Here is a 12783-nt window from a genome sequence, read left to right as displayed (position 1 = left end):
AATATGCATTTGAATTGTCATGTGAGTCGTATTTTAATTGTCAATGCATTATAACATGATTTTGGTTGAGACGGTTGAATGAGTCGATAATTGGCATATTGTGTGGCATCTTGTGTTTATTGTGTTGTCATGTATATTGACTAATATGATGGTTGTGACTGTTGGTTGTTGTTGAGGAGACGGAAGGCGGTTGGGAGACCGTCTTCTGCTTGGGTCGCCTCTTGGAGCTTTCCCACTCCAAGAGGGATGTGCACATTAATGACTTGATTTTGGAGGGACGCGTGTGGTTGAGACACGACGTCTGACAGGGGGTCCGGTTGGCTTCTTTACCGAGTAAGCCTGGGCGTGTCCCGGTACCTGTTTGTGTTTATCGGTATGTCTGGGCGTGTCCCGGTACCAGTGTGTTTGACGGTATATTTGGGCGTGTCCCGGTACCAGTGTGGTTGTCGCTATGTCTGGGCGTGTCCCGGTACCGTGGTGGAGGTTGCGTGACGGTGGTTCATCCATATCATAGTCATGTCGCATGTTCACACTCGAGTCGAGTCACACTTTATTTATTTAATGAAACTGACGTTTATGTGTCTGTGCATTATCTCCTATCTCTTTTGGGGTGGTCTGTGTCGATCCATATGATATCCTTTGGTCATATGGGGAGCAAGTTATGTTCAGGTTGTTTGGATAGAACGCGGGAGACGGGATGATAAGACTCAAGTCGTATCATTTAATCAAATTAAATCTATCTCAGTACTAACAAAATAGTTAGTGGTAAGACAAGTATCGAATCTACAGGGAGGCAGTAATAATCAGTTTGCTAATATTTAAAGTGTCTTAAAGGTAACAATTTTATGGGGGTTTTGGTTTGTTTGTTTTCTATCAACTAATAGTAAGTAATTAAAAGATGATTAACAATAATATTAAAAAGTCTAGGATTCCGGTTCACTAGGTCAATTATATGGGGTTTATCTTAATCAATTGTTAGGTCAATCAAACTATCTAAGGTCACAAGATTGATTAATTCTATTATGTCCTTTAGATTAAGTCTAACATGCAATCGCTAAGATTAAACACAATCTATTTGATTATCGCGGCCTATATTAATTCTAATCCTGTCGGTGAAAGCATTAATTCGCTACTCTAATTATAGACTTAGGCCTTAAATCATATAATTAGAATAAGAACAATAACCAGGCGATAGTTTAAACGATATTACTAACAATTAATTAATAATCCCCTTTCTAATCAACCTTTATCCCCTTCATCCTAGATGAATAAATAAGCTACTCATAGTGAATTGAACAACAACAATAAATATGGATAACAACATAATTAAAGACATGGAATAACAATAATGAATTAAAAGCATAAAACTTGAATAATAAATTAATGAAGAACGATTAGTACCTTAGTAATTAATGAGGAAAGATTAAAGAACAAAGTATGAAAGATAAAGTATTTTCCAGCCGTCGAAAAGTAATAAAAGCGTAAAAACATAAACCCTACGAGTTTTAGAATATATATTACAAACAAGACGTGTTTTAGGAAAATACGGAAATAAGACCATCACAAAGGATCCTCGATCGAGCCTCAACATACTCGATCGAGGACAGATGCTCGATCGAGTCCTTCTTTTACTCGATCGAGGAATCAAGTCCAGTAGCTTGATTTCATCTTAGCTTCTCTTTTCGTATTCAAGTCTCCTCGTTTCTCGTGTCATGCCTCGTGTATTCAACTATGCCATAACTGCAATGCTCATCTTAATTTGATTCACCTCGTAATGCGTCATTTCTGCATTAAAACATAAAGAAGCGGCAGTATCAACATTTCACTAATAAAAGGCATATAAATGATATAATAGGCACGGAAACGATATATAAAACAACATGAGAGGAGTTATAAAAGTGTATATAAAAGTGATACATTACGGGACGAGCTTGATGATATCACGAGATGAGTCTAGTTGGCTAGAAGAGTATAGATGTCACGAGTTGCATTTTATTTATTCATTTGTTTACGTTTATGTAATTCATTAAACCTTACATTAATAAAATGTTCTTTGATTGGAGTTTTGAAACACTAACTCGGGAAACCGAGATGGTAACGCTCCAATTATCTTGGTCGGATAGTTGGGGTGTTACAAAGTGGTATCAGAGCGACGATTTTGGAACCTAAAACCAATGAACCAAAAATGAGTTTAGGAGAGGCTAAGTAAAATAAACCCGACATGAGTACAATAGGAGATCGGTTTTGGATGGATAGGCGCCCTCATGCCAAAGCTAGTGCCTATCGTATCAGTTGGTCACTACGTTGGTGGTTAGGAGTATGGGAACCCTTATGTGAATCGTAATATGAATGCATATGCGTTACGGTTTTAATGTGTTTGAATATAGCATGGAATATGATCATTAGTGAAAATGGTATGCATACATGTGTTTTGTGACTCGTAATAGGTTTATCGTATGATAAATTCGTTCATGTGAAATATGATAACATGTGATAAATGGATAAGTAGACTCATGTGAGTAGTATATCGTAGATATGATTGGTGTATATTGATATGAGGGACGGTAGTCCCGAGTCTTGGCACGTAGATATCGTATGCGTATTTGAGATTGCTAGTGTCATTGTTATAGCATGAATGGTGATGATTGTTGGTAGAGTAGCTATGATCATGAGAGTAATGTGCCAAAAATAGTGAGTGTGAGACCAGACCTAATCGAGTAGAGTAGTACTCGAGCGTGTTGACCAGTCAGTCGACCGAGTGGACGAGTCACTCGACCGAGTGGAAAGTTCACTCGACCGAGTGGACCTGTCACTCGACCGAGTGGGCAAAATTTAGAAATTGGAAAACTTCTGGAAAATTTTCCTCTCGATCGAATCACCTGTCACTAGACCGAGTGGAGTTGCACTCGACCGAGTGCCCTAAGTACTCGGCCGAGTGGGCCTGTTTAGCTGAGAAATTCGCGTAAAATTTGCTTTTTCTATCTATCTTTTCATTTCTATCTTGAACCTTGTAACTTCGTCAATGATTTATCTTAAAATAATTCAAAATTTTCATATTGTGATTTCATGTTTGAATTACATTTTGCTAGTCCACTTTTCTTGAGCCGTCTTCTCAAATTTCGACCATGTAGTTGAACTCATCTTCATTTTTGCAAATTGAAATGATTTTTATATATACACATGTTTATCCAAGTTTTATTAAATGATTGCAAGACCTTGTTCAATTACATAGTAATGGTTGATTTTCTACATCATTAAAGTGGTCAAAAATCGGATTTTTACGATAAATTTTTCTTTCCCACCATGGATGAGTTTAGAAACTTGTGCTTTTGAGTCGATAACCAAATTTTCATGTTTGTTGTTGGGTTATATTGAACAAGAAAATCTTAACACTCGTTGTTAATGTCGGATTTTTACCTTGTATACGGAAATTCCAATATAAAGTTTTGACCTACTTCTCATTTTTATGAGCGAAACTTGTTTTAATCGTCTTATAAAGAGTACCGTTATCCCTAATAGTGTGGTATATTGTCTTAAAAAATGAAGATTTTGTTGCAAATTTTAGCCAAAATTTTGAACCAAGTGGAGAATATGAACAATATTGATTTTTAACCCAATTATGGTTTAATGACATCGTAAAATTATAATGTTATTTTTTGAATTTTGTAATAAAAAGATGTGAATCAAAATTTTTCCGTCTTAAAGGTCGACAAATTTCCCGAAAATATTGTGGAAGTATAAATAAGCTTTGATTTTACGCTCGCGACGTACTTCTTTTACTCCTTATTTCGCTAACCTTTGATTTTTGACATTTTGTGAAATTGTATATAAGAAACTTTCCATCTTAAAATTTTCTTCTCGAAAATGAACAATATACCTACCCGGATTTTAACTCTTATAAGTTATGTTTGTAACAACCAAATAGTAATGCTTTGAATTTGGCCTATAGTGACACGTACCATCCTATGACAAATTATTCCGTATTAAAGTTTTCAAGAAATTTTAGACAAATGACCTTTATGTTAAAGTTTTAATATAACATTTCACTTTTGAATCGAGTTTGAGTAAAATTGCATTAAAGTTGAGTTTTGAAATTGCATCGTTTTACCAAGTTCATCATTTTCCCCAAGTGTGCTATTAGGGCAATTTTAAGTTATCGGTCATGGATTTCATGTCCCCTCCATATTATTTGATCTCCTATCTTTTCCATATCCATTCCGGCTTGTTTTAATTCTCATCACCCTATCCGTTGAGTTAACCCGAGATTTCCGGGCATAGAGTCCTGTGTGTAAGCCCCAAAATAGTGTTTTCTCACCCTAGCCTTAGGCATATGTTCCGACAAGACGAGTGATTTTGGACATAGTCATCAAGTTTAAGAATTTGAGAACACTAGGACGGTGATTGGGCCACGTAATGTTTCGAGTATGGCAAACCAAATAGGATATTTAGCGGTTGTATGGACTCATAGGTAGTGAAAGCCAATTGAGAACATGTGAGAGTGACCTTGTGAGCACGATTCGAGTATTTTAGCCGGCATATGGGTGAATTTGGATTGGTAGAATGATGAGGGAATAATTGAGGAACTAAGGGTAAGAGAGAGTGCGATGTCATGAGCTGGTAAAAGCTGTAGAGAACATGAAATGTGCCTTGAGGATTGGTGTAAATTTGGGATAAATGGTGATAAGATTTAGGAATCTGGAATACGAGAGAGAGAGAATACTAGAACGATAGATGAGTTGGACATTTGGTAAGTGGTAACCGACATTCAATGAGGAATTGTTGTAATTTTCGAGTGAAACCGTGTGAGGTGACCTAAATATGGATGAATTGAGTTCTAATAATCGGGGTATACATAATTATGAATTTAGTAATACCAAGTTTAGTTTTGCAGCCATGAGAATAAGATAGAGGTATAATGTGACCGTTAACCTAAGTACATAGTTATGATATGTGAAAGTGGTTGTGTAGGATTCTGACTCTAAGAGTGGTAGTATAGATTTTGTTTGTAAAATTGCCTCCCAAACGTTATTGTGAAAATGCCCACGGCGTGTATCGTGATTGTGTTATAGTGCTTAAGTGAGTGGTGATGTTGTTACTGTTCCTTGAGAGTGATGAGTGATTAGGCCGTGTCCATGAGATGGTGAAATGCGTTATGGTTACTGTTGTGACTAGAGTGTCGCACTACGTTGTAGCTGTTGATAATGAGATAGTATGTTTGTGTTGACAGTATGCTTTGGATGTTTTATCTTAAGTGTGTCGAAATGATGGCCATAAAGCCAATAACTGTGTTTGATTCGGTCGTTTAATGATATATGAGTCACCATCGGGATTTATTAGCGTTTGTGTGATGAAATAGGAACTTTGGAACCGAGTTGAGAATGAAAACATTCTGCCCCAGGTGACACTCGACCGAGTGTTCCCCTACTTAACCGAGTGGTCACCTACTCGGCCAAGTGGCCTTCTATACTCGACCGAGTGGACTGTTTTGACCCTTCTTTTGTGGACATTTGACCAAATATTAAGCATGTACCCTTATTTCGCGGTTTATATTGGTTGACTTGTGTTGGATGATCACGATTGACCTTACATATGTGATATGTGTGAATTGTTTACGTTTGACCATATGGTGTAGAATTTTGCAAGTAATGGAAATCATTGATTCGACACAAGCAGATTGATGATAGAAATGATATGATAACCTTGTTTGATGTATGTTTATCGACGTGATTCTATTTGGTTGTGTAAAGTAAGAGGAAATATACAAGTTGTGTGTTGCATAGTGATCGTTTGCATGATTGTGATTGTGGTCTTTCGTATGAGCGGAAGTGTTGGTAATAGATGGGAATAGATGTTGAAAACACATGTGTGATCATGTGGTGGATTTGATGCGGTATATGCGTGGCATGGTTTCCGTAAATCGGGAATGTTGAGCATAGTTGAGTCACAAGACGAGTGATGTTGCATCATTTGGCTGTTTCATAGAGTTTGCATGTTTATGATTGATTGGCATTCATGTACATGTATGAGATTAAACGTGATATATATATATATATATATATATATGTTTGTGTGTGTGTGTGTGTGTGTGTGTGTGTGTGTGTGTGTGTGTGTGTGTGTGTGTGTGTATGTGTAGTAATAATCGAGTTATACCCCGAGATTTATGCGTAGACTTAGAATCAATTGAGTTGGGAGTTGTTATGGGATTAAGGTTTCGAACCGTGGGCGGGACCTTGTACCTTGACGTTTGAGAGGCTCGTAGTGTAGGGTTATATCTATGACATTAGGAGCATATGTGATTTATTTATGGATTTGCAATAAATAGGAGAGAATGTCGAACCTGGAACATTGTCAATTGTGGAACTTAGTAATCAGTGTATGAGATCGTATTTTGAGGTTAATAGTCGAACTTTGGGACGAAGTTCTCTTTTAGAGGGAGTAGATGTGATAATTCGGAAATTTAGGAAAGAGAAAGTGCATAATGTGAGAAAGTAGTTAGAATTGAGTGAAAAACTTTGGGATGAGTGTGATGTTTAGAAAGAGCGTATACGGTTTATTAACATGTGAGGTGCGAGAGAACGCCTGAGATTTGAGGAAATGAGAGAGTGAGGTGAACTTCGGGGACAAAGTTCTTTTTAACGGGGGAAGATTGTAATACTGCGTATTTAATAATTATATAATAATAATATTTTATTATATTTAGCGAGTTGGGCTTGAGACGGAATAATATAATAATAATAATAAGATACATGTATTTATACACTCACCTCATACTACCCTCACCTTATAATTCCACCATTATCCACTCAAACCTTATCCCAACATAATCCACCACAAAATCGACAAAAGATAAGGGAAAAGAGAGAAAGAGAGGAAATGGAGATTCCGTCACCTCGCCTCAAGATCGTAAGGTAAACCGTCTTATACTAGCCTTTATATTATTTTATTCATACCTTTGACCCGTCCCGACCTTGAACCATCTTTGACCCTCCTTGGACCAACAATGGACGGCCGTTGACCACTCAAAACAGACCTTGACCGAGTAGAAAAACGGGTTTTAGGGGGTTGTGTCATGCGGGTTAGGGCTGGGATTACGAACGAGTTACGGGCCGGTTTTGGTCTGGGCTAAGGCAGATCCGGGTTGAGGGTTGAGGGGTGAGTTGAGGGGTGGTCTTGGGTGGCCGAGAGGGTGGCTGTAGGTGGCGGGAAAGGAGAGAGAAAGAGGGATGTCGGGTTTGTTATTATTTTTGTTGTCGCGGTTGTTGTTACGGTTGTTGCTGCTGTTGCTGGTGGCAGTTGTCGGCACGATAGTGGTGCTTGGACCCACCGTGGTGGTGGTGGTGGTAGCCTCGGTGGTGGAGGGTTGTGTGGGTGTGCCGTGTGGAGGGTGTTGTTGTTGGTGTTTGATGTTGTGGTTGGTGGTGTCGGCCGTTGGTGGTGGCCGTTGTTGCTCGGCTGGCCGTGGCCACCGTGGCCTGTAGTGGTGGTCCACGGTGGCAGCGGAGGTGGTGGTTGTTTTTGGGTTAAGTCGGGTTTTTGGTTAGTTGATAAGACGGGTTTTATTTAATTAATAATTCGTATTTATTTAGTCGTATACGTATTTGTATAATGTATTAATATATTTATACGTATTGGTATAAATATATTAGTATATTTTACTTATTTGTATACGTATTGGATTCGTATATTTATACGTCTTTGTGTTATTATCGTATTTTAGGAAAAGGGTTTTGTGAGACGGTTTCATGAGACGGGCCTAGCTTGTGTGACGGTTTGCTTATGCGGATTTGCTGTGAGGTAGGTTAATCCTACTGAGTTTCAATATGAATTTGAATTGTCATGTGAGTCGTATTTTAATTGTCAATGTGTAGATACCTCATTTCTGCACCTCCCGCAAACCACCCGGTGATGATTGGGCCGTATATTTGGTACACGGAACGATTTATGACAGTTCGTAAGTTTATCGTCAAGTGATAGCTCAAATACTTGTGCCTACCCCTTGGTCGTCATCTGCGCGCCATTACGGTCGTTTTGACAGTAATTAGAGTTCATTTGGAGTCCGGGGCAAAAATCGTCTTCATTTTCTAATAAACCGTTTAAAATGCCGAGTCAGAATGTTCTGGAATATTCAGGATATTTCTATTCCATAATTTTAATCTTTTCATCTTTTGGCAAAATATATCCCGAAATCATATTCTGAACAATAAGGAAGTTGAGATCTACCGCAATTCCATAACAGAAACGCGGGAAAATCTTTCTTCCACAGGAGGAAACTTCTGGGGAAAGGACGCAGCACCTGTTGCGCCTCTTCCAAGGGTCGCAGTGGTTGCTGCGCCTCTTCCCCAGCTCTTTTCTGCGTATTTTCAAATCTTTTCGAGACTTGTTTCCAAAGTTTTACCGTAACCCTAATTCCTCTGTGTGATTAGTTTAAATAGGGATCTTCGTTCCTCATATTTCTCACGCGAGTATCCACCCTTCTCTTCTCCCTTTGCATTCTAAGACCGCGCTCTTTGCTTATTGTCGTCTACGTGCTTGAACTTTCGACCACGTAAGCTCGGCTCCTTCTGAGAACCAGTCTCGTTTTGCATGACCGACCAATTTGACCAACTCTACTCAATTAATCAAATCAATTTAATTTAATTCCTCTAACGAGGGCACTTTCATCATACATTCGAGTCGAGCAATCACTAATCGTTAACTTAGTTAATCACGTTTCTTCAAACATGTAAGTCTGAGGGTGTAAATCCCATTTTTATTATTGTATTTTATTATTGTATAAATTATTGTAAGATTTACGTCGAAAACATGTTTAAAACAGATTTATAAAACCTCTATCAAACCTATTTTCACGGATTAACAGAAGACAGACGTCGAGAAGAAACGCAAAGAATCGCCGCCCCTTCAAGAGTCGCGAAGATCTGTTGCGCCTCTTCCTGAGGCTGCCGCAGTTTCTGCCTTTCTTCTTCTTCCTTTGTTCTTTGTTGATTCGTTCCTTTTATTCATCTTTTCTTATTATCTTCATATTTCCACTCGCATAATTAAAATACATAATTCATAATTATTTATCACCCTTAATTTCCGACTTAAATCCCAAGTAATCAATATTTGCGGGTTTTCGTCATTAAAATCAAACCCGGATTTAAGAGATTCGATTTGTTCATATCAAGTCTCTGGAATTCGCCTATTGTATATTTCATCTATTTATCACCGTCTAACCTCATTAATTGCATAAATAAACCTAATTAATTTATAATTAGTTATAATTCACCTTCGTTCGCTATAATTAATTCTCATTCATTTAAACTCGTTCTTTATCGCTTTTATGACCAATTCACATGTAACTAATCCATTAAATCACTTCTAATTGATTCGAACATTAATAATCGATCATTAGATTCACCAACGAACATTAACAATATGCAGTTCCGGCTTCACAGCTAGAACTCACCTCAGGAACAGACACAGTGACCACTGCGCCTCTTCCAAGGGACGCAACATTGTTGCGCCTGTTCCTGGGTGATTTCTGTCTCTGAACTTCCGTTCTTGCTTTGACCTAGTTTATTAGTTTTACGTATTAATCGGCTATTAATCGTAATATCGCCACTAATCTGTCCGTTTTCTAACCTTAATTATTTTCCTTTTCTTTTCTAAAATTATCCGTTTTAAACGTATTTTCCACGTAAATCATTAAACCAATGTAATTATTGTAATTTTTTATTGTTTATTTTATTTATCGTACACTTTATTATTGTTTGTTTGCTTTCACATATAATCAACCTTAAATCCTTTCTTCGACCTAATATATGCTAAATTACATGTTCACCAACTTAGTTAATTCTCACATGTTATGTTTAAAACGATGGATGTTGCATTGCATGCATATAATCGACAGCATATCAAGTATAGATAATTTCCCTAATCATTAGTAGAGGCCGCTATCGAGGCGGGCGGGATTAGTTGTTCGATCAAAACAGCTTCCTAATACGTACCCTCACCCCTTACTCTAGATCTCTGTGAACATCCGTGTTCATTGGCATCTACGAGAGTCATTCTAGACATAGAATGCTAAGGGTAACGAGTTCTTAGTGTTCATGTCACTACTTTGTGTGTTGACGTGACGCGAGGTATTCGAACGGTTTCCAATTTTCCACAATAAATTGGTGGCGACTCTACAAATACAAAAGCTTGTTTTCTCAAGCGCCCCCGTGTCCACAGTTTGGCGACTCCGCTGGAAAGTAATACACTTACGTGTTGCCAAGGGTGAAACTTGAACAAGGTTAGGGAATAGTTTATATGAGACAGTTGTCGGTTTTCATTACTCGATCTTCTTAGATCGATTTATTCGGCCTTCCTAGGCCCAACCCAACCTATTCGACCAATCGTCTCGTCTGGACTGTCCAAATTCTTATCTGGGCCTAAGGATGGATAGCGATTGATGTCAACCATACCTTACTCCTGTTTGTATCAAGGGCCTTCACTACTCGAGGGAATGGACTAGGAACCGGCATTACTCATGTTTGGCATGGGCCTCTCCACATACCCGGGTTTGATTGCTCGGTATGGCAACCCACCCTTTTAAGCCAAAACCCTTTAAATGCACTCAGGATACCGTCATAATGCCTGTTTGAATGCTTGTATCATATGTGATCACCATTTTCTAAACCGAACCATGACGAATTTTGCAAAATAAAAAAAAAACCTTTTTCAAAATGTAAATATTTTCGAAAATGGCCCAAATTAGCGCAAGATGAGTCGACACCCTGTCCAAATATCGAGTCAAAATTCGGGCCTTAAAACCCATTTCAAAACCTCACTTTGAGTCAACACTCCTACAACTACACTACAGTTGACTAGGACAAACATTTCAAAACTTCGTCATTTTTCAAACCTCACTTGACACAAGTGGCACACTTCCACCTCACAATTCGAGTCTTTTCTTTGAGTAAGTGTGCTAGAGTGGTCAATCGTGTTTTGATTCATCGTCGATCTCTTATCCAGTTTCCAAGATGCCTCAAACTAGTACCACAAGCGCCAACAGTCAACCCCAAAATGGTCATGATCAAATCCTAGTTGTGCTCGCTCGTCTCCAAACAAGCCAAGACCAAGTTTATGATCGCCTCAATACAATCGAAGGACGAATTGTTGCTGTAGAAACTAGGCTACCTCCTGCAGAAGATGAAGTTCCTCGTGAATTTGTGAATGAAAACCTTCCACCCTATGTTGGACAATCAGAAATCAACCCTCCAGTGGGTCTTACTGAAGCTGAAAAGCGACTCCAATACTTGGAGGAGCATCTAATGTACCTCAAAGGAGATGATATCTATAGGTAAAACAATCGCAAGTATGAAGTCGTGAGCGCCAAATTACCAACCAACTTCAACATAACTGATATCCCAAAGTTCAAGGGACATGAAAACCCTTTGAACCACATTCGTGCTTTCAAAGACTACATGTCTATCAAAGGCATCAAACCCGAGATGTTCTTAAGGATCTTTCCTTCATCTCTCGACACCATTCCTAAGCAATGGTTCTATTCTCTAGAGCACAAGAAGATTGCCACCTAGGATGATGCCGCAATCGAGTTCGCTAAGCAATACGCGGATAATGCTGAAATCCAAGTCAATATGCGCACTCTAGAGGTTCTTACCCAAAATCAGAAAGAAGGCTTCACCGACTTCCTAAGTAGGTGGAGGAAGACTAGTACACAACTTGTCGAGCGCCCGGATGAAGCTACCCTTGTTGAAAAATTCGTGGATAACTTAAGACCCATATATGCAAATCACTTAAGGTACCAAAACATTAAGACCTTCAAGGACTTAACTGTGCTAGGGACAATAATCGAAGATGACATCCGTAAAGGACTCTTGTCCAAAACGGTGGGTCGTGGATATCAAGGCTCGACGAGTCGTTCTTATGGCTCTACTAGCAAGACTGGTGAGGTTAATCTTCTCGAATCGTCAAAGAAGAATAACCCCCAAAGGAAGTTCACAAACATTGATGATACATACTCCAATGCTTTGAAGAGATTGATGAAACAGGGTAAGCTCCAACCCATAGGGCCTACACCTGATCCAGAAAAGAAGTCCAAGTTTTGGGACGAAAATTCATACTGCGAATATCATAGAGGTAAGGGACATGATACAGAGAAGTGTTACAAGATAAAACATGTCCTTCAAGATATGGTCGAAGACGGTAGCCTACCCATACCTCCTGGAGGTAAGCCTAACAATACTCAGAATCCTCTTGGAGTTCTGATGATTACAAATGAAGAGTCCACCTCGGATTGCTCACATCTTATCTCCCCAAGAGAGGAGGTAATCAATGGGATATGGACGGATAGCGACGAAGATGTCTACCTCCAAGATTTTCCCTTAATCAAAAGAGCCGAAAGCATCATGGGTGAGATCATTACCACGCTACTTACCGAAACCAGTTCGAATCAGCAAAAAGGATGGAGAAAGTTGATCAAATGGACAAACAACCAAGGAAGACTCTTCAAACTCACCACTGGAAAAGGAGAGATGTTCAAAGGAGAACCTAAAGACAACGAATTCGAGTCAGAGTCAGAGTTGGAGTCGAAATCAGAGTCGGTGTCTAGAGAAGTCCCTAGAGAGTCTCCTCCTGTCGTCACTCCCAATCCCCTTGTTTCTCCTAGCATAGTATCAAGTAGTAGCAGTAGCTTGGGAAATGTCCCAACAAATGTCCCTTTAACGTCACTGACTACTGAATAGATGGCTTATTTGTTTCAACTATTTTCAAAATTTAATATGAATAAATCAGATTCTG

Source organism: Silene latifolia, chromosome 8 (genome assembly GCF_048544455.1).
Source record: "Silene latifolia isolate original U9 population chromosome 8, ASM4854445v1, whole genome shotgun sequence".
NCBI classification, from domain to species: domain Eukaryota; kingdom Viridiplantae; phylum Streptophyta; class Magnoliopsida; order Caryophyllales; family Caryophyllaceae; genus Silene; species Silene latifolia.
The sequence above is the reverse complement of the archived record's forward strand: the minus strand, read 5'-3'. Positions refer to the sequence as shown.